The following is a 21596-nucleotide window of genomic DNA, read 5'->3' as shown; positions in this document are numbered from 1 at the left end:
ATTTTCTCTCTGTTCGCTCATCTACTAGACAACCAGAAACGGAAACACTTTATGACGCTCCACTAGCATCCAGCACCCGGTGCTTCATTCAAATGGTGCGGCCAAACGGCACATAATTCTCACGACACAACTCAGCAGACGCCTCAAACGCGCCCATCATCAGCAGATGCGTACGTCACGTCCGTGCACATAAACAAAACAGCAAAAATGGAAAAAATAGAAGACGAGGCATGTTAGCAGTCGATTCGTTTTATGTTGATGCTTTTGCGGGGCCATTCCATGGTGCTGCTGCTGTTGCTGTTGCTGCTTTGCTATTTGCCTTGGTTCTCACCGTTGTGTTCCGAATTTCCACATCGGGACGTATGGGAAGTGAGATGCTCTAGTCCATCGGCCACGTGAAGCGCTTTGATTGTGGGACTTTGTGGGATGATTTTTTTTTCCGAAGAAGGTCCCCGATCAAGAATTATCTTTCATGGTAGAGCCTTGTCTTTTAGGATCGTCGTTTTTATCTGACATTTAAGAACAGTGCTACACTTCACGAGAGAGAGAGTGAGAGGAAACTAATAACGAAAACTGGATGGTGATAGTCACTTACCGACAGATTTTCCCACAATTATAAGAGCGTTAGTGTTATCTAGGAATTTTAACAGGATACTTTAATAGATATATTGGATAAGGTTAAGTCTGTCGATTATATTTCATCAATAGCAACGTGCTATAAAGGGTGACAGAACACAGGATCGGCGTATTTCATTCTAATATGCCGATGGTTCTCGTTGTAACGAATGTCTGTGAGAAGAATTTATTAGGTTTTCTTTTAAGAATATGATCAAAGATCTGGTAGAACTCGTTCATCCGGAAGCCAGTAAATGGTTTATTGATCGCAGGGAAAGGTTTTTTTTATCAAAATAACTACTTTCGGCAGGAAAATTGGTCCATGGTCTCAATATGTTCCAATTGGTCTAGAAATATGGTAAAGATTCCAAAGGACCCTTTCTCCCTCCAAAGGGAGAGCCACTCTTCCTCTATCGCGATACTCTGCACGAGGGTTTGTCCTATCCAATGTTGAATTGTTAGTCACAATGATCGAAATTACACGATATATGGCTGTTAGGTTCACCAGTAGACATCCCAGAAAGCAGACCATTCTAGCAATAAATTTGAGAGGCTATTTGAAGTTTCTTTGAAGTGAATGATAGCATTTATTTTAATAGAGAAATGGTCTTGAGATTAGGGTTATGATGTACAATGCTGAACTTTTGGTGCAAGTAGTGCAATCAACTATAGCAATCAAGTACGATCTGTATCCGACGATCTGTATTCGATCTGTATCCGACGTCTGCAAGTACAACAGCGCATTTGACTGACATGTTTGTAGACCTGTCCTACTAACTGTGCCCTAGATGCTAAAGGAACAAAAATAGTTCATTTTGGCTGTATACAATGCCACCATAAGACGTGAAAAGATCTATCACATTTAATTGGAACATGATTTCATCAACATTATGAGCGGACAAACATAAGAAACGAATTCAACGATGCATCATCCGCACTTTAGCGCATGTACTATGTCCTGGTCTAAAAGATCATTCAATTTCATTTAGGACATCATCGACAGTCATTAGGGTCGATCCGGGATCCCCAAAGAGTGTCTCTGCTAAAGATCTGATGCTGGCCCGCATCGCAGCCTCTCCCCTTTGCCGGTGTCTCGGCTAAACGTTCGTTCGTTAAAGATCGTCTCCGCGGCAACGATCGCACCTTTCGTTAAAGATCTGTTTGGATTCCGGCCGCTCTCGCTCTCTCACTCGCCCGCGAGCTCTCGCACAACAAACAACTCCGGCGAGAGAGCGCGATCCGCTGCAGAGGATCGGTTGGTTTGGTTTTTTTCGGACCCCTAGTAGAGATCCATCGTCGTCGTCGTCGTCGTCGCCGTTGCCGCTTTCGCGTGTTGCAACCTCTACGCAATAGTGCCCGGGACACACAATAAGAACACACCGCGCAGAATCCGTATGTGTGTAGTGTTCCGTATGTGACGATTTGAAGGTGTGCCTGTGTGCTTGTGCATGTATGTGCCGACTTGTGGGAAAGGTGTAACAACGGGGAAGACTTACGCCGGTACCGATCACCCAGAAGAACTTGCGAATTGTTTCCCACCAGCAGCAGCAGCATCAGGAGCTTTTTCTGTGATTTGGGGATTGATGCCGCGTGAGTCTCTCGCTGTCAGTGCCAGGTACCTGATCTGGTCAGTGTCGTGCTAGTGTCCACAGAGGTCTCACCGTTTCGCAAACATTTCGCGATCTCGTCGCGACGTCGTCACATCAGCAGCAGCAGACTCGCGAACCCGCGCGCACACAGAGCCTCAAGCACAATTGGTGTCGCATTCTCGAGTTCTCTGGCCCTGGCTCTGGCTGCTCTGGGTCTCGATCACTGTACTGTGTGTGCATACAGGGTGAAGAACACACGGGAGGGGGGGTCCTGGTGGAAGTGAAGGCTCACTGCGCGCTCAGTCTGCGCACCGCACCACACCGGTTGTGGCACCGGGTTCGCGTTCGGGGACTCGTCTTCATCGAAGTCTCTGTGTGCATCGTGGAGGTTCGTGGAATTTGCGTGTCCAGCGACGACGACGACGACGACGACGACCAGGGGCTACGACTCTCGGTGCTCGTCATCAGCGCGATCATCGCTGCGCACCGTGGCGATGGTTTGGCGCAGGATTCCTGTCATCAGAGCTGTCGTCGCCGCCGCCCGTCATCGCTCTCGTTATCGCGGTTTTGCGTGATGCCCGGATCTCGCCGTTAACTCCACGCACGCTCCTTCTCCAGCCGTCCGGCGTTTCCCCCCGTTTTGCTGGGGATCTGGATGTAATTTCATCATTCCCGACCGTGTGGCCGTCGCCAGTGTCTGTGTGCGCGAGTTTCTGTTGGCGCTTTACACGTGTGTACGGGCGCGTTGAAGGACCTTCGCTGTTTTGGGTATTGTTTTACCGGACCCTTCGTCTCCTTCATCGCTCAACCTTCTTGCACACGTTGTGAGCGAGTTTTGTACGACGACTGCAAGTAGTGCAACAGCGCAGCGGTGGCTGCTTGCCGAGGACATTTGCGTTGGCCTTCACTCGTCGGTTCGGTCTCCGCGGTGAGTCCGCGATTGCTTTCATTCCCTCAAAACTGCCTTCCGCTCGGCACTTTGTTTTGCGTGAGTTAGGACGCTAATTTGGCCTGCGAATAAACACCGGACGCCGGAAGTCCTTTTTACTAATCCCAAAACCTCTCCCCAGTTTCGCTCTTCCACTCAAGTGCATCCTGACGTCGCCATAGCAACCGCAACCGCTTCCTGATCTAGTGCTCCATCCAGCGTGAAGTGTTGTTTTTTTTTGTGGGCCGAGTGCAAAGAGCCAAAGTGCAGCAAAGCCCCGCAGTGTGTTTGTAAGTGTGTCCAGAGAGGGAGAGAGGGTGGAGAAGTCTGTTTGGTGGCATGTGATTGTGGCCAGACCAGGGCCCAGCCAAGTAGCAGAAGAAGTGTACAGTGTTTAAGAAATAGAGAGAGTGAGAGAGAGAGAGGGTCGTTCGAATAGAGGATCTTGCTGCAGTCTGCAGAGTGTTTGGAACCGATCGAATCGATCTTCAGCCACAGTGTCACTGCCTCTGTTGCCGTGTTGTGTTTGTGTGAATGTGCATCTCCCAGCAGCCGTGCAGTCAATGTTATAATATGCAAGTAAGTGAAGCAGAATCCCCGAGATTTACACCAAAGACCAAGGGGGGGGGGGGGGGTGTTTGTTTGTGGTTTCCGGCGAAAATTAATTGGAATTGGTTGGGTTGTCTTGCCTCGTCTGCAGTAGCACCATGGTGCACCATGCAACACTTTGCGTAACCGTAACCGACTCCATGTCATCTCCATGCCCCCTTGCGATCGCTTCGTGACATTTCACGGAGACACATGGTTTGCCAATTATTATGCCACACTGTACAGCGCTCCCTTTATGCAGCGGTCTCCAGGTGAGGCGGTTTCAGGTGGTCGATCGATCCACTCCGATCCTCACCGGTGATCACCGGAGCGAGCACCTTGCGCTGTGACGACGCAAGTGTTGAGACCGCTTCATCGAGCTAGCTCTTCCTCTGCTTAATTAACTATTTATTTGGCAATCGTTCGTGAAGCCTCCGTTCGATCGTTCGTTGTACGCTTTACATGCGCTGGCTTTGGGACTATGTTAGGGCTGTGAGAACTGAGGGATACAAAACACTGCCGCGTTATGGCACAGACTGCACTTTTCCTGATCATCACGGTCCTGAAGATCGCTGGTGAATGGAACGCACAGCACAGCCAACAGTATAAACAATCCTCTCCGCCTAGTGACAGTGACTCTGCGAGCAAGTGACCGATCAAGGGACGAACCTCCTTAAGCTCGCGGAGGAAATTTAAACCCCATTTTGGGACAATCTACACTCCAATCCTTGTGTCATGTGTTTTGAATTGTATTTTCGGGAGCACAATATCGAAACGTTTGTTCCACCGGTTTTTTTTTTTTGTGTGACCATCGTCGAGCCCACATTGCATCGTTAAACTGCGTGCCGGAGCTGCGATTCGGGCTGGTTGATTAGTGGAACCGCGGCGGCAGCCGTGGTTCACTGCTTTACGGCACCCTTCGTTCGATTAACGGTGCCGGCTTTATAGTGCGCTGGACCGATTTCAAATGGTCACACAAGCGAACGAGCAACCGCACAAATTGGCTGGCACAGATTGAACAAAACAGATCAAGCATATAAATCGCCCAGTGGGGGGATACAGTTGTCTAACGCAAATTGGACGATCGGATGGACAGATGTCATCCGCGTGCAATTGGTACAACCGAGGGGGGAGGGGAAGGCGAGCAGAAATCAATCGTCAACCAATCTTCTCCCCGTTGACACGCGATCCGCGGTTCCGGTTGATTGACTTCTTCTCCGCCGTTCGCTCGTTTATCATAAGACATGAAAAAAAAAGGAGCAAAATCATAAATCAGTCCATCACTGACTGGTGCTGGTGTACGCAGTTCGCACAATCGATCACAATGAGCAGCAGCAGCACCAGCAGCAGCAGGGTGGCCGAGTGGCCGGCGGCACTGGACACTCCATCAATGTCCTTGAGGTGCATCATAGGCCGCCGAGTCGCCAAGCGCTGCGTCTTGTTGGGCTCTATCGCTTGATGGCGGATCTCGCTGATCCCCGGTCGGTTGTTGACGAGTGTGGCTGTGTGGTGTGGTATCAGTTGCGATGCAAACTCCTCAATCAGTGACAGATGTAACGTGTGCTGTGCGCTGAATAGCTGAAGTCATCTCGCGGTGGACAACCGATGGGATGCGAACTGATCTCTAGCGTCTTCGTTGTCGTCGTGGTCGATCGTGGCCACGGTGTAATCTCCTCTTCTCGATCTCTCGATGAGGCGCTGGCTTCCTGTGGATTGCTTCCTCTTTCACTCTCTCTCTCTCTCTCTCCTTCGTTGTGCACAGATTCGCCTCGGTTCCTCCGGATGGATTGGAACCAATTTTTTTTTTTGCAAAACCTTCCATCCAGCCGCTCTAGCGGTATGGCCAACTATAGGGTTATTGATGGTTTCTCGGCCGGCTGGACAGTTCCGACACACGCCACTCGTCGTCATCGTCGCACCAACAATCGGCTCCGTATGGTTTGTTGGCAGTAGGGGGGCTCTGGCCTGACTGTGCCCTAAATTGCTCATATCCTCAACAATACCGCTCGCTGCGCCTTTGGCCTCACCTGCCGCCCCATTCGCATCAGATCGGCGGATCGGTGCGCAGATGCGCAGACAGATGGTACGGAGAGCCATTGGCCGGCCATATTCAAATGGTGTTCCAATCGGCAGCACCATTCGAAATCAGCAGGAACCACACCACCACCACCAGCACCACCGCGTGTAAATTATCGAAATCCCTCCCCTTTCCTGGGTGATGGAAGGAGATCATCATCATCGTTGCCTTATGCTTGCTCCTCCCGGTCTCCCGGTAGTGATCGATCAATAAATTATTTCACAGCACATTTTCCCACCACACACCGACCAGCTGTGGGTATGGGTGTGCGTGTTCTAAGCTCTGCTTCCTTCCTTCGGCTTTGTTCTATGCACGTCAGCACCGGTGCCACGCTAATGAATCCCTCGCCAGGTCGGTGCGCCGTAAGACGATCAAACAGGAACAACAAGATTAGAGCGCCGCCACTTCTCTCCCTTTTGTGTATGGCGCAGCTGTGTGTCCTCCCTCCCAACCGTACCTCCTTCTTCACCCGTTTCTTTTGCTGTTCTAATGCACAACCACACGATGCGAAGCGAAACGAATGCCGCCACAAAAGGCCAAATGGCAAGCGCGATGCTCCGCATCTGTGAGGCGCACCTTTTTCGAAGCGGCCCGACTCAGTTATCACCAAAATTTAATCTTTCAAATTCACCGTGGTGATAGTCACGCGTCAGTTACGTCAGTCGCGGTATTGGAATAGTTCGTGCGCCCTCATCGGGCACTGTGGGAATAATGCCGACACCAGGACCACACCAAACCGGCGCTGGCTAGGGCTAAGGGGACAAAACAGCACAGCAGACACATATACCACCTTGCAGACCTAGAGTTCCTAGGCTCTCCATTCAACCATCGAAGCGAATGATTTGCTGGTCCAGCTCCAAGTCCAGCAGCGCCTCACAGCGCCAAGGTCTGTGGGATAATTTAAATGTCATCCAGCGTCTTCCTCTGGGAGCAGAGGAGAGGAAACGGTGTCCGGGGATGACGGAGGGGTGCCAGGCTGCCAGGGTGAACGACTCACTGCCACCGGCGGTTCGTGTAGCGACGACGGCAGCACGGTTTGCACGGGAAATGATGAATCAAAACGTAAATCCTCAAACAAACCCCCCCCCCCCCCCCCGTTCCTTTGGGGTGGTGTGCCGGGGGAGCAACACAACGAAAGACAAAAGCTTCCCCTAACTCTCTCTCTCTCTCTGTCTCGCACTCAGACAGAGCGCGTTCCGCCCAACACCGACAGAAGGTGGTGGTTGAGACCCAGAATGCCGAAATCTAAAACGGTAAAGAAGTCTCCGGACTGGCTCCCGCGGAAGGAGCCCAGGGGTGATGGCCGGAAGCCCAGCGACGCGAGGGACCCGAGAGATCGACAGAAAGAGAGAGAGAGAGAGAGAGAGAACGAAGTGAATGAACGCGAAGAGCTTTTGGCCGGACGAAGAAGCGGTGGTCGAAGCGAGGAAAACAAAAACAACGAAATAAAATAATAAGCATCCTAAGTTCCCTAAGACACCTCGGGGGAGAGCAGTGGTGGCCATGGTGGTGGTGATGGTGACGACCTGATTCCACGTCCGTTCTTGAGGGAGCGGCAGAACTGGTCAGCAGCCGTGGCCTCGGGCCCTCGAGAGCTCGGCTTATGAATGATAGGTCGCGAGCGTGCGCCACTCGACGCGGAGATCGGATCGTGGAATTGAGTGATCGGGAATCGGGTGGAACTGCGAGGTGGCTTGGAGCCTAAGTCGAACGATGAGAATGGTGCGAGGCGATGTCGCTGATACCTTTTTAGATGATGCTGCAGCAACCGTTCTCATCGCTTCCCTCCCCCCCCCCCCCTCGGTGCGAGGGGGTTGTAAGGTCGCGAGTAAGGCTTCCGGAAGAGGGCGCCAGAAGTCTTCATTATGGCTTTTTACGACACCGCCACGCTCGAAGCGGGAAGGTCTTTTGTTGGAAGAAGTAGCACAGTTTTCGATTTCTCATGCGGTTTCGGTTCCGCTAACTCACTTCTGCTGGACACCGATCTGGGATGTTGGATGCGACGTTGTAACGAGGTGTTGAGGTATTCCGCGGCTTTTTGGGGTCCAGATATCTAATGGGGCGAAGGTGATTGTTTTTTGTGATGCTTCCTGTCCGGGAACACATGCCACATGCCGCTCTTCCGGCGGTATAATCCTTCTGTTCTGTGAGAAAGAAGAGTTCTGCGTTTGGTTCGATATTGAAAGCATTAAAATGTTCTCATCGTGGTGTATTTGAGTTATGAGTTGGTCGTAACTTCTTAGAATATTTGTTTTTTTTGCTAATTCTAAATCATTGATCAAGGAGGATCATTTGAACTGTAATTAAGGAGGAAACACATGAAATCTTCTTGTTTTGTATTTAATAGATATACTTTAGGAATTGAGAAATGCTGTATCTGAGCTGTATTTCAATAATGAAATTAATGTTTTGTTTACCAAAAGAAACTAAATTTTATCCTTAAACCTTTTTAAATCTAACCATTTTAATTCCTTAAAAATAAGGTTATCTACCAAGAAATATTGGTGTTACACAAACTCGGGTTGCGGGTCCCGCCGCGACGGATCTCGGGGCGCGGGGCCTAGGTGAGCGTCGAGTGCCTGGCGTGGGTGGCTCGGCGCTCACCTACGAGAGAACAGGACGAAGGAAGCGGCCGATAAACACGTATCGGCACGCAAGCTGAGGAGTGAGTCTTGAATCCTCGTTCGGGACGAACCAAGCGGCCGGTGAAACGTATCGGTGCGCGACGAGACGACTAGTTTTACGTGACGAATAAAATACGGACGATTTGACGACTTCGTGCATATCCATTGATGATGAGGAAGGGATGCGACCATATCGTTGCAAAAGATTGTGCCAAATTGCAATCAAAATGGCTCAAATGGTGAATACATTTTCAGGAAGGTTCTGCAGTGAAAAAAAAAAAAAAAAAAAAAAAAAAAAAAACGGGCTATCGAGATCGCTATGACGTCGCTGCCAACGGGCAGCCAAAGCTCACTGCTAACGGGCAGTTGAGCTCCTTACTTCTTCGCTACCAACGGGTAGCTGCGACTCGTTGCCAGCGGGCTATCGAGATCGCTATGACGTCGCTGCCAACGGGCAGCCAAAGCTCACTGCTAACGGGCAGTTGAGCTCCTTACTTCTTCGCTACCAACGGGTAGCTGCGACTCGTTGCCAGCGGGCTATCGAGATCGCTATGACGTCGCTGCCAACGGGCAGCCAAAGCTCACTGCTAACGGGCAGTTGAGCTCCTTACTTCTTCGCTACCAACGGGTAGCTGCGACTCGTTGCCAACGGGCTATCGAGATCGCTATGACGTCGCTGCCAACGGGCAGCCAAAGCTAACTGCTAACGGGCAGTTGAGCTACTTACTTTATCGCTACCAACGGGTAGCTGCGACTCGTTGCCAACGGGCTATCGAGATCGCTATGACTTCGCTGCCAACGGGCAGCCAAAGCTAACTGCTAACGGGCAGTTGAGCTACTTACTTCTTCGCTACCAACGGGTAGCTGCGACTCGTTGCCAACGGGCTATCGAGATCGCTATGACGTCGCTGCCAACGGGCAGCCAAAGCTCACTGCTAACGGGCAGTTGAGCTCCTTACTTCTTCGCTACCGACGGGTAGCTGCGACTCGTTGCCAGCGGGCTATCGAGATCGCTACGACTTCGCTGCCTGCGTGCAGCTGCCAATGGATATGCACGAAGTCGTCAAATCGTCCGTATTTTATTCGTCACGTAAAACTAGTCGTCTCGTCGCGCACCGATACGTTTCACCGGCCGCTTGGTTCGTCCCGAACGAGGATTCAAGACTCACTCCTCAGCTTGCGTGCCGATACGTGTTTATCGGCCGCTTCCTTCGTCCTGTTCTCTCGTAGGTGAGCGCCGAGCCACCCACGCCAGGCACTCGACGCTCACCTAGGCCCCGCGCCCCGAGATCCGTCGCGGCGGGACCCGCAACCCGAGTTTGTGTAACACCAAATATGATAAATCCTATGTTTCAATTAAACTCTTTTTAACCTATAATCAATTTATGTAGCCATATTAGAATTATAATTTTTCCACTCATTTTTACCTTTTGACATTTACATTCCTGTATCTGTTGTTCGATTTATTCTTTCAAAGTGAAAGTTATAAAAGCAACGGGCTTGTTTTTTCGTAAGACTGGCTAAAATCTCATTTAAACTTCATCGCCAATGGGAACAACGATGAGGTATAAAGGGCGACATTGAGTTTCCTTCTTCAACTCCCTTCAAGCAATAGGTCAAACTTTGTCTTCTAGGAGGAATTGGAGTATTCTGAATATCCTATTTCGGTTTATTGATCTCAAGACTCTGAAGTAATCATTGCATATAGATCACCATATTAAATATTTCTCGAGCTGAAGACTTGGTGTTGCCTCCTACAAGTGGTTAAGATCTTCAAAGCTGTGGTAGATGAGTCAGACAACAGTGAACATAAACCATTCTTTCTGTAGTAATTTATGGCACAATGCGAACTCTGCTTTGTTGGATTATGGACTGTTTGGGCGTCGAACGTGTCGAACGTGTGTTTGGGCGAGTTGAATGTTTTCTGAATATCGTAAATGACCCAGTGTCTATTTCACGTTTATGCCTTATTGCATCTGAACGTACTATTTGGGCTGACATGGCGCCGTTTTTTTTGTCCAATTTATACAATTTGATTTAAAATTTTAGTGAAAACAAACACTGCGTTTCGACTTACTGCTCTGGATGCTCTGCTTTGCTAATTGCTACCAACGTTTAATATCTCTTTTTCACTACTCGGGCTTTTGTAAATAAAATTATCACACTATTGGAACTCAAGATATCAGATTGTACAGAATAGTTTCATATAAAAAGCTATGAATGTCTTTTTATTCCTATTTGAATTTGATTCATGTTCCCGATATTGATGAGTAAATTTTACCCTTTTTTTGATCGCAATTGCAAGTTGAGAACTTACTTATATTCAACAAGTGGATTTTCGATTAAAATTTCATTTGACGAAAGTTTTACTCTACAAATTAACGCGGATATTTATACCTCGCTACCTCTCGCTCTACCGTCTACTCCCTTATCTCATCCGTTGTCGTATCCTTAAAAAAAATTGTCATTTTTTTACATTTTTGCCATCCCCATTGTCGGTCGCTCGTTTACGCAATCTTCCATCAGCTGTTTTACACAGGGGGGCACCGGGACCACCTGCTACATAGTCCCATCTTCCCCCCAAATTCACCTGCTCTCCTCACCTCACCATCGCTGTCACGCTATCGTGGTCGCGGTGTTTGTGAAGTCCATCGCCAACCTAAGACATACGGCCAAGACTCACGAACGCTGCTCCGCAGCACCGGCTACAGCAGCAGCAAGGACTATAATTACTAATAAATTGTGGTTCTTTGTTTCTGCGCTGCGCTCATCGATCGATGAGTCGCTGCGTGCGGTGCACTTGATCGGTCGATCGGTCGACCGATCGATCGGGAGCACATCACTGTCAGTGGGATCGAGACGAGTCGCGCGAATAACCGGGAACCGAACCAAGCACCACCAAGCGCCGCATCGACAGCATCAACGCCAAGCGCATAGCACATATGTGTGATCATATTGCCGTAAATTGTGGCCATGGCGTGGTCATCGCGACTGGTGGCCAGGGGTATTAACGATCTTTTTTTTTTTTTATTTTCCTTTACCAGATCCCTCTTTCCGTCCTTCTCCACCGGTTGCTACGAAAGGGTACTGGCAAACCGTTTTTAATATATTTAAATTCCGTTCCCTTGACTTATTTATAGAGCACCAGGGAGGTGGCGAGGGAAGGAAAACGGAAAAGCAAAGTGCCAGGGCCAAGTGTCAAGTGGTCTTTACCCTCTTTAATGGTGCTCTCCATCGATCGGTCAGCCAGCCAGCTCGATTGGACTTCCGATCCGGCTGTTGCAATACAATGTTGCACAACACACGGCCAAGACCGTGCGGGGTTGACGAGTCCCGGGTACGCAGACGACAAGTACTTGAGACAACCCCACCCCGAGTCTACCTCATCCTCCTCATCCTCCTCCTCCTGGTGCTATTTGCTAGCGATCAGGTCGTCTTGTGAGGCTCGCGATCGTCATACCTTGTGCGCCGCATGTTTTACTTCGCTCCGTTCCGTTCGTTCCTTCTTCCTTCTCACATTACCACAAGCCACGGTCTACGGCACCACCGACGATGAGAGTTTTGTGCGGATTTTTGTCCGATTCCTATCTGCAGGGCCACATTCTGCGCTGCGGCTGGAAAGGGCTGCTGCCGGTGCTAGGATGTTGATGTTGCACGCAACCTGCTGCTACTCTGAGGAAGAGAGACCATCTAAACCAGACCAATGCTCCCAAGCTGGATTGATTTATGTGTGCTCGTCTCTCGGTGATCGTCGTGATGTTTTTTGTTGTTGCAGAAATGGATTATTATTATTGTTGCAACGATCGTAACCGCCGCCATATTGCCGTGACATTGCGTAATAATTGCTAGGCTCTGTGCTCTACGCTCTGGATTGTGGATTGATGCTTCAAACACGTTGCATAACCACGACAGGAGATGCTTATGATTAGTGCAAGGGATTGATTTATGTACTACCGAGGGTATAGAACCAGCTGGTTGCAATATTCGCGGCCAATTTAAATGAATACTTACATACACAAGAGGTGCGCAGTTGATGATTGATTCCCGTTTTGTGTCCGTCCAAGTGTTAACAACCCAAAACTACTCCACCAACAAGCATTGTCCCGGGCGACTCAAACCAAAAAACAAACATAAAATCCACCGAAAAGGGAATCTCAATGCAGTGGCACCAAACGGAACAGAAGCGGAAGCTAAACCAGAAGACGAAGACGAAGGATCTCTTTGGCCGTCCTCGGCCCTCGGTCCGAACTATCGAGAAGCACCGGACGCCAATATAAAACCAATAAAAGACCGACAAGAACGCGACCGAGAGAGAGGGAGAGAAAGAGAGAGAGACCAAAGGAGGGATTGCAGCAGAAGGCAACATAAGCGCACCATCGATGCCGCTGCCACTGGCACTGGATGGCGATGAGGCAGCCGGCTGGCCGTGAGATCGGAGAATTTATTTGATTGCCTTTCTGTTACCCGTTGTCACCATTATTCATACAACGATTAGAGTGTCGCCAAATGTTTGATTTAACATCAACGGCACACAATAAAATAAGCCAGCAACCATCGCCTCGTCCTCGTCCTCGCTGCTTCCGTTGCCCCCGGGTTGCATACCGCAGGCGGTGGAGCCGGTCGACCATAATCACACCCCAAAACCCCGCGAGAGGGGGTTGAGATGAGAAATTAAAACAAAACAAAATCCCCAACAAACACGCACACATACCCACACTGGTCGGCACAAATGTGGGGACAGATTTTTTGGGAAGCAAACGCCGCCGCCGCCGCCGCCGCCGCCGCCGCCGCCTGTGTTTCGCTCGGTGACGATCCGGCGTGGCGCTGGAGAATGTTCGGTGGAAAAATGACGAAATTGACCAAAAACGTAATCGCAAAACAGCAAAAGTTGGGTGGGAGGGTGGGCCGCGTGAGGTGGGCTGGGGAGGGGATCTGGAAGAAAAAAAAAAAGTGGCAGAGACATAAGAATCCAACCGATGAAGGGGGGGAGTTTTGGGGGAGCACTTCTCTCCAGAAATAGAGAGCAACACTAAGAGAGAAAGACAGAGAGAGAGAGAGAGAGAGCGAGAGGACGACCGAGGCTAGATGGTGACCGCGAGGATCGCGACCACCTCCGCCTCCGGTCAAGACATAGCCACGCACGCACACACTGCTGGTGGTGCGCACATCACATCAACATCAACCCCCCGGGACCAGATCGCCGGACTGGTTGTGTGGACCAACCAACCTGACGAACGGTCACACAGGGCATGGGCATGGTGGTGGTGAAAAGTCGAAAATAAATGGTCATCCGAAAATCGCTCACTCCTGGCCCGGGTTGATGTTCTCGGTCTCTTCGTCGCCGCTGCGGCCGCCGCCGTCGCCGGGATGATGGTTCATGGCGCGGTGATTGCCACCGTGCGGAACACATACAGCAGGCCGCTGCGACCAGCCAAGACCAAGCCAAGAATGTCACACGCATGTCGCCATGGCTACCGTCGCCACGGAGATGCCACGGGAAGGGACTTGAGAGAAAATCTGCAGCGGAGAAAACAACAAAAAAAAGTGGTACCGCGTAGAATAAGAATATAAACAATCTCACCAAACAGAGGGGTAACAGAAGCGACGGGGTGCCGCAGGGAGCGGGGGCGGTGGGGGGGAGGGTGTCCTCTGTCGCGAGTGGAGGGACGAATGATGAAAAATATGCGCGATCGCAGTGGCGGCAGGCATACTTTGTCGCAAATCAAAAACGAACGTTTATCAGCGGTGGAGCGGTTTGCGGGTTGCTTGACCTCCTCACCATCTGCCCCCCGTCCTCCCTCTCGCATGTGTTTGGTGCCAGATTTCGACCCCGATCTGCCCCGGCGGACCACGCGCGCCTCACGAAACGTGTCATCCCCCGACGCGCCGTCTTTGGCCATCGTCGTCGTCGTCGTCGTCTTGGTCGTCGTCTTGGTTGTCGCTTCCTTTCACATTCCTGCCCCTCACTACACGCGCATCCTTGCCGGCGCAACTGGCCTTTATCTTTGGCCGGTTCGGCTTCTATTGGCCACCGCGAACGTACACACAATATGGCCACAACGTCTAAAGTTGACCCTCTGGTCACGTGGAGAGAGAGAGAGAGAGAGGAGCCGCTGGATGGTGGATGGACAAAAGGCCAATCTGCAGGCGACTCCAGGCGGACCGGCAACGGAAAAAAGGACGATGGTCCAGGCGCGCGCGTATCATACATATTTTTATATATTATTAAAAACCCTGGCCACGATCTCGCTCCTTTTCTCTCTCTCTCTCTCTCTCTCTCTCTCTCGCTACTCTACTCTACTCTACTCTATATAAATTATTGTTATCGCATCGTGCGTCGCCTGGCCCCAATATGTTGCCCAAACCCCAGGAGCAGCAAGGCATAGCAGGCGACGGCAGTGGCCGCCAACGACCAAACTGTCAAAAACCGGCATGAAAAAGAAGAAGAAGAAAAAATCCCTTGCATGATGATGATGATGATGGTGATGATGGAGATGATCATGATGAGCGAGCGAGCGAGCAAGACAGGAGCAGGGAGCAGGAGCAGCACTATACACTCCGATGCGGATGCGTCCTCACCAGAAGCACGCGTACCGCCGCCTCTACATAACAGCTTCTTCCTCTTCTATCCCCGCTCTCTAACCTTCTCCGCCGGAACCGCCGTACCACCCCCCCTTATACCCTTCGGACTGTGCGGCCACTGGGAATGAACCAGCAAAGGCTCTCGCGACACGTTGTCGCGTCATGTTTTCGGGAAACGGTGTTTTTTGGCAGCGGAGGGCGGGAAAGGGGCGAGGAAGGACGCAAGATGCAACGCGCGACATCATTGCAATGTGCGTGCGTATGTGTAGGATGTGTCTTTTCTTTTTGTTGTTGTTTTATGCTGCGAACCTTTCCCGTGCCAAGAGCCAAATAAGTGCTCCGCTACTGTCAACGATGACGACGACGACGACGACGATGGTGATGAGCATCGAGTTTTTGGGGTCGCAGAAAGGAGAGGTAGGCGGTATCATCGATCGTCCACTGATCGATCTCCCGAGCATGATCACCAAAACAAGGGGACATCGTTTTTGCACTCCGCTCCTTGCGCTACTCCTTCCATCATCCCTTCCATGCTGCTGCTGCTGCTGCTGCTGCTGCTGTTGATGATGATGATGATGGACGCACTCTCGGCTTGACGTTTTGTGTCGCCGTCAACGATGCGACGGACAGGGTCGTTGGCTTCCCTTCGTGGCCAAAGCCAAAAAAAAACCCCGAAAACGGAATCTCGCGATCCGTGGCTGCCACAGGTCGTCGTCTTTTGCTCCCAAAAAAGGGAGGAACGACAGGACAGTGCGGTGCAGTCGGGCCGCCGATGTGGTCCCCGGACCCCGGTAACAATAACAATTATAATAAACAACCGAAGCTAAGCATAAGTCGGGGCGGGAAATTGATTTAAACTTTTGGCGAAAGCCCGAGAGGCCCCCTTTGGGGGGAGACCACGGAGCGCCGCCACCGGGGACTTGCCTTGCCTCGCGCTATAAACAATGTAAATTGGGTTGGAATTCAATGTAAAACACCGATTTGCAGCAGCAGCAGCAACAGCAGCAGAAGCAGAGGATCACATTACGCTCTGATAATCTGCTTGCATATGCAATGCGGATGGTAATGCGGTGTATGCAAATGCCAAATGCGCCTTCTTTTCGGTCCCGTTCCCAATCTGACCACGCTGGGTGTGCGCATCATGTGCGTTGACTCATGGTGCTCTGTTTGTCTCCCGAAAAACCAGCGAACGGCTGACCGGTCGGCATCGCGGCTTCTGGAGCTTTTTCTACGTTTGCCTTTTTTGCCATCGTTTGCGCCAAACCCTGCGGTCTCTCGGTCCGGAAGGATGTTTAAAGGATGCAGTTTATAAATCAGACGAGTTAATGTTTTACTCTGCCATTGATGCATTCTGCAGCATTGCTTGAAATATATTAATACCATTAGGAAAAGTAATAGGTTAATGGTCAGCATTTCAGTTTATTGTATCTGTAGTGGCCACCTTTTGAACCTGATTTTCAATTATGTGAATGTTTTTGCCTCATTCTGGTTTTTGGTTATAAAAAAATTATGGTTTTCCTGTCATTAATAGCTTATGAAAGTTGATCCATTTCGTTTCACGTTGTTGTAATGTTATCACAGACCTTATCTTGTCATAAATAACATAATGTAAGCAGTTGATAAGCATCTTTGTTGGGATTGCCTGAAAGGAATGCTCACTTATTCTCGTGACAACGTGGTAGTGAGATCGTCATAGAACGTGCATAGCTCCGCTTTGTATCGGGTTCTCCGATACAAAGACCTCTTATACGCGTTTGAGAAGGATATATGGTCCTGTATGAGAGGACCAATACAGGACCATATATCCTTCCATATCCATTCCATATATAGGACGAGTACTAGCTAGAGTACGTATTGACAGATATCTCGACTGGACTAGTTGCCTCAGTTAGTACTCTAAAGCAGGAGAAGATCTCGACGACTTCTACAAGAATTTCTAGCCGAGCTTGTCGTTATTTCTTTGTTGGATTTTGTTGACTTGTTTCAATTCAAAACGATATAGCAATGGAGTAATATCCCATCAAAATCTTATCAACCGGAGGATCACTTAAAACATCTTAGTGGAATCGACTAATGGTTATAACTATAACCAGCGCCATCTTTCCCCTTGGGCACAATGGGCACATGCCCAGGACCCCGCGCTGGTTGGTGCCCCCAAATCCCTCCGAGTTTGATATTTTGTTTGAAAATTAAACATATTTAAAAAAACATATATTTTCCTCACGCTGGTTGGGGCCCCCAAGATTGAAAGTACACTATTGGAGAAGTGTTCTTGAAAGAATATAGTAGATGTTGTAAAATTTTTGGCTTCACAACGGCTTGCGTTTCGAAGTGATTGTGAAATCCTAGGTTCTCCAAACAATGATAATTATTTAGATTGTATGGAGCTGCTTAGCAAGTTTGAGCAAGCATGGCAAATTTTGCGCATAGCGTGTCTGCACAATCAATTCCTTATGTGCTGGTGCTAAACTCTATTGGAAACAAAAATTATTTTCTCCGTATAGTGTCTTCGCACAAGGAATCAAATTATAATTGAAAACGATTTCCAAATATTTTTTTGTTAATTTTTACGCCGTTACCGACGAATAACAGGGGTAGTTTCCCTTTTTGATGATATTGCTCGCCAGACCGTTACAGGTGTTGCGTGTGTACGCTTTTTTATTGGCTTATCACAAAGACTCATGCCATAGACACGATCATTTTTCTTATTCAAAGTTGCCTTCATCTTTGAATCGTTTGATGGTCCTGTGCACTAATATTCTGGACAAATTTAGACGCGATAGCTTGATTCTTATCTTATGTTTGATTAGGTTCTGAAACTGCAACATCATAATTGGTTTTCTACACGAATTCATTTCAATTTTGTAGAAAACAACACTCAAATTCAGCAGTAAGCAGAACACTCTTTCAAATAGAAAACACAGATCTGATCAATAGCTGGCATAGTTACTACAGGGTGCACTAGAGTAAGTGTATCACTTCGCCGTTACCACCCTGTAAATAAATTTCAGCAACTTAAATCTAGGAGGCATTAAAAAAGGGACCCCGTTATAATAGTGTGCCCAGGGCCCCCAAGAGGCTATAGACGGCCCTGGCTATAACTATACAACAAAAATGCTACAACTTCAGAATAACAATACAGATTTATTCAAAAATACTTGATCGTATCCTGGACATACCTAAAGATTAGCTTAATGGAAGCAGTTAGACCATTAGGATGGTTAGAAAGTAACTGTTTGAAACTATAGAATTGATAAACATTCAGTTAATGTGATCAATTTTCTCAGCTATTCATTAATAGCCATCCACAATTGAATTACTAATTGTAAAGTCGACTGGTTTGGCTCAAATGTCGTAAGCTTAGGTGCACCAAATTTTCAATGCCTAACTGTAGTACTCCTTTGAATATAGACTTTGTTATTTACTTACTTTGAATGTACTACCAAGTTACAAAGTGACGTCAAGCATCTACTTTTATGCACCTTTCTTGGACGACGATCCAATCGCCGGAGAATATGATCAAGATCAATGGGTGCTCGGTGAACGGCGATAGGATATTCAAATCCGGGTTCCAAAAATCGTTTTCAACGTTCCAACAGAGGGGGGGGGGTTTATGTTCCAAATACAGACACCAACTGAAAGCCCAATTTCGACCCCGCAATGCCTCTGCAGAGGCAGGGAGGGGCCACTTTCGCTCCTCAGACGGCAAGATGTATCACTCAATTCAGCACTTACCCAGTGCCTCTATGCGTCAGCTGCGGACATGTGCGTGCGTAAGGAAGTAATTTGGCTATTGATCCGGAAATCTGTTTTCTATCTATCCGTCAGGGGGTGCCCTCCCTTCTCGGTCCGGTCCATTTGTGCAAAGATGCCGAGCAATAATCACGAGCTTCCGCTCGCGCACAACAGCGTGCTCTGCAGAAACGACCACGATGTGGATGGCTATGGCGAGCAATTACATTACCCCGTGCCCCTGTCCCGCTGTCCAGCCCGCTGATGGTGATGCTGATGCTCTCCAAATTCTTCGCCAACTGAAACAAACGGCCAGTTGAGCCGCGGTACCGAGGCGAGCACCTCTCTATCGCAGATAACGCAACATCGCAGCACGGGCGCTGCCGATCAGCGATCTATTTGTAGCGAGCATTGCGCGGCCCCAGCTGGCCACCGGATGGCGCTGGATTGTTCAAACGATGTGAAATTACTCGCCATTAATCTGCTTTTCAATTATAAACACATTACATTAATGTGTTTTCCATTCCGCTGGAGGTGGAGCAGGAGGAAGTGAATTTGATAATTTCCTATCCCTGGGCCCCTGGGGACGACCGGAGACCCCAGATCCGTTGATGAGGCGGCTCACGAGGGACTCGTGAGCACTCGCGATGGCATAGATTGATGTATGTAGAGTGGCGCACCGGGCTGCATCTCAAACTTGCCTGGCCACCATTCGCCATTCTACTAATACCTCTTTAATATGGTAATGTTGGCTTTCCCAATGGTATTGCGAGCACCGGATCGGGTTCAGCATCCGGATGCATCATTATCCTCATCGTGTCTCTTTCTCGCTGCAACGGAACAGGCTCCACCGGGTCCACTTCACACTTTTGTGTCATCATCATCATCGACGACGAAAACGACGCCGACGACGCCAACGAGATCCGCCTCGGGGGCAACTTTCTAACGCCTGCGCCTTCGAGCGCGAGCTTGACCATCCTCATGTCCTTAAAAGCAGCATGGCCAGGTCAGGACCAGGATTTGCTCGGCACGGCGAAACCATAAACCATCCTCTCTCTCGCTCTCTCTTCACGGACACGGGAGCACATTCCGAAGCCATAGCAAGTCGCCGACGCGCAGCTCAAGAAACCCGATACGGCGTCTTCGGTGGCCACAGGGCGAGACTAGAAGGGTGCTTATCAACACCTTGTCTTCGAGGGGGGGCTAGCTGGTGCGCTCCGATCGACCTGATTGGACTTCGATCGCCGTTTTGTCGGAGGCGACTTGACCATGCTGCGGATATATGCCGACCGACTGCACCGACCGACCACGGGATCTCCTTTAAACAGATAATCTTAACAATGACACACAGATACACACAGGGAGGCAGGGAGACACACTCTACATTCCATTCTGTAGTGTCAGTGCCAGTGCCAGTGCCAGTGCCGGCCCGGCCCGGTCTCGCCAATTCCTCCCGCAAATTCCGTCGCGCGGACTTGATTTCCGAGGACTGCCACTCGTACTCGGTGTCCGGTGTCCAGTCCCGTGGGGAAGGTAATTTGTTCGTTCCGTCTAGTGTCGCGTGTGTATGCGTGTGTGCGGTTACTTCTTCGTTCGCTTCGCTCGAAGCCGCCGTAGCTAATGGCAAGCGATCCTCCGTAATCCTAGGTCTCGCGCCTAGACCGAAGTGTCTTGAAGTTGAGATCGGAGGAGGGAGAGGAGTAGCGGTAGCAGGGGGGGTGCTATAATTTTCCATTTAAAATCATATTTATCAGCGGTGGGGGACCGGAGCAGAGTCCAGCGCGAGAGAGAGAATAAGAGAGGAGACTAGCTGGTACGTGCCGTGGGTCCGGTCTACTCTTGGGACCGAAGGGAGTGCGGTGGAATCCGTGGCAACCATTCGTCACAGTGCCATATGAATCGAATATGGCACAAACATGACACGGTCCCGGTCGCAGCAGGCACTCCGACGACGACGACGACAACAGTACGCGCTTCCGACTGACAGCGCTCGGTGAGTCCACTGACAGCTAGTCGACGACGATGTCAACGGCAACTAGACGACAACGACAACGACGACGACGCATCGTGCCTTGGTTAATTGATGAAGTGTGAGAGAAGACCCAAGAATGGCAAAGTCCCCCCCCTGCCTTTCCGCTTCTCTACTCTCCTTCTTCTACCTCGCTATGAGATTGATTTCGTTTTAATACCCAACTCCACGCACACACAACGGGAGTGCAAGGAATGTCGCCAGCCTACTACTGCTGCTGCTGCTGGATCGTGTGTCCACAGAATGGATGCACAGCCTACCCCTATGCCGGGGTGGCGCAAAAAAACCGGAACCAGCGACAAAGAGAAAGAGAGAGACAGACAGAGAGAGAGAGAGGTATGTGTGTTGCCAGTGGCCTCTTTGACGTGAGACTCTGTCTGGTGCGGTTTGACTCGAGGCGGCGTCAAGCCTCAAGCCTGGCTGGCGGCTGATGGGCCCTCGTCAGCCGTACCTGATCGTAGCAGGCTGGTAGGCAAGTTACGGGCCGATGATATGGCCGCTAGTGCTGCTGCTGCTGCTGCTGCTCGCAGCCTACTGATTACTCGCAAATTCTTTTTCACACGCAAGTCCCTCGCGCGCGCGCGCCCGTCTAGGCTTTCGCCATTCCCCGCGAGTCCGTTAGAAACCCGAGCCGTCCGTCGACGGTATGTCGGTCGCTACGCGGTCTGGGTCCGAGCGACCATCATCGGATCTAATGAAGTCTTAATGAGACGATCCTGATCATATTTTTAATGAGCAAAAAAATGGCGGTTGCACGGCGCGCAGAGTGGGGTACTAGAACCAGAACCTTGCCCCTCCTTGGCAATCTGACCAAGCCAGCCCAGTAGCTCTT

General features: G+C 49.9%; 1 protein-coding gene across 1 annotated transcript in view; it reads left to right on the top strand.

The window, feature by feature from the left end:
- The first annotated feature begins 3321 nt into the window (after window positions 1-3321).
- The window catches only part of LOC126570798 (protein limb expression 1 homolog), a 53692-nt gene continuing 35417 nt past the window's right edge, over window positions 3322-21596 (top strand). The window contains exon 1 of the mRNA XM_050228794.1: window positions 3322-3711. The gene's annotated coding sequence lies outside the window, so the exon portion shown is untranslated. The remainder of the gene's footprint in view (window positions 3712-21596) is intronic.

This window comes from Anopheles aquasalis, chromosome 2 (genome assembly GCF_943734665.1).
Source record: "Anopheles aquasalis chromosome 2, idAnoAquaMG_Q_19, whole genome shotgun sequence".
NCBI classification, from domain to species: Eukaryota; Metazoa; Arthropoda; class Insecta; order Diptera; family Culicidae; genus Anopheles; species Anopheles aquasalis.
This window is presented reverse-complemented; position numbering and strand designations above follow the sequence as displayed.